This window comes from Triticum aestivum, chromosome 1D (genome assembly GCF_018294505.1).
Source record: "Triticum aestivum cultivar Chinese Spring chromosome 1D, IWGSC CS RefSeq v2.1, whole genome shotgun sequence".
In the NCBI taxonomy this organism is placed as follows: domain Eukaryota; kingdom Viridiplantae; phylum Streptophyta; class Magnoliopsida; order Poales; family Poaceae; genus Triticum; species Triticum aestivum.
Genome location: NC_057796.1, coordinates 274298570 through 274300428, shown reverse-complemented (window position 1 = coordinate 274300428; position 1859 = coordinate 274298570).

Here is a 1859-nt window from a genome sequence, read left to right as displayed (position 1 = left end):
AATCTCTGGGGCGAAGGTGTGCTGACGAGCCGGCGGGATTAAGCTGAGGGCTTCATAGCGCGGGGTCGGGATCCTCTGATTTTCCGCATTGTAACCTGGCTGGTACTTGGTCAGATCTGTGCCGTTTCCAATGAGGGTGGCCACCGGGCGTAGGATCTTCACGCAAGCTGCGAAGTCCTTCTGGTCGATGGCGGTGCCGTCTTCCTTCAAACTGGGGTAGCCCAGCGCGATGTCCGCGGGGTCTAGCTCTGGAAGGAACGCCTTAGCCCGGCTTAGAGCTGCTATGGCTCCGGCTCTTGCAGAGGCCCATCGCAGCTCTTGGATACGTTGAGGCAGAACGGCGAGCCGGCGAAGAACTTCCGCCAGGTGAGTCGGCACCTAGTTGGATAGGGCCACCACAGCCAAGGCACGCTGTGACCCGGTGTAGAGTTGCTCCACCAGGGTGTACACGGCCTTCAGCTTGGTTACCACACTCTGGTTGAGGTTGGCGCTTCTGGGACCTGTTTAACAAGATAAGATAAGCCGCCGACAAGGATGAGTTATGAGATATAAAGATTCTAAACTCGATGAAAGCCGGTGAAATGACTTACCGAAGATTGCGGCAACCATCTGGGACACTTGGCGCTTTAAGCCGGAGAGTTCGGCGGTCTTCTCTGACAAAGCCTTCTCTTGCCTGCTCGGCCCGGTTCACCAGAGCAGCCTTTTCTTCAGCCCAGGCTCTCCGTTCAGCGTCGAAGTCCATTTTCAGCTTCTCTTGCGCAGCAATACTGGACACAAATTTAGCATTTGTTTTCCGGGTCTCAGTTTCTTGCGTCTTCAGACGGGTCTTGAGATCAGAGATGTCAGCTTCAAACTTCTTGCCAGCAGCCTGCATAAATTCCGGGTTATAGCATGAACAATTACTATGCAAATTTAAAGTCCCAAGCGTTTTCCAAGCAAAAACACTTGGCACTTGGGGGCTAATGCACATCGAACGTTCCTATCTACAAATCACCGGTTCATGGAAGTAAGGCGGAACTTAAGTCTACAACATATTCCATCATAAGTCGTCGACTTGGGGGCTAGCATGGTAAAGGTAACTATGCAGTAAGTAAGAAGACAGAAGAGTGATACCTCAGACTTCTGCTGAATCTGGTTCACCATGGCAATTTCTAAGTCTCGGCTCTTGTGCACTTGGCTGACGTAGCCGGAGACGAGCTCTCCGATGCTTAGGTTGGCGTAGTCGGTGAGGTCCAGATTAACCCGGCGGGGCTGTAGCAACTCCCCCTTGGCAGAACACTTGGCCAGCGCAGTAGGTCTCCCCGGCTCAACAAATTCCGTTCAGGTGATTACCACATCCGGGTCATCTGCTGGTTGTGCCGAGCTAGAGGCATCCGGGTTAGCAGAAGCTTCTGCTATGGGCTTGTTGGTTGGAGCAGCGGCCTCAGGAGCAGAGGCAGCTGGCGGTTCTTGAGCGGCTACCTCCGGCTCAGGCAAGTCCGGCTCATCGACCGGCTTGTTCTTCTTCGCCCTTTTGCTGAGTTTTGCTTGGGCGCTGAAAAGACAGAAAGGTTAAGCACAATAGTGTAAGTAAAGACAAAGTACAACATGAGATGATTATCATTACCCGGGCACGGTCTTGAAAGCCGGCAGATTCGACTGCATAGAGTCGCCAGAAGAGGGGGAAGTTTCCTGATAATTTGAGTCAGAAGAGTTGAGCGGTTGACGTATAACACCTGCCAAAGGATGAAAAGGGTACACTTTTGAGATCACCTCGGTCCGGCATTTCCTCGATGCGTCAGGTAACCCGGGGAGAGGTCAGTGTCTTTGTTGGTCCGGGTGTGCCGCCGGCTTTCATGAACCTGTCGCTTCAAAATAAA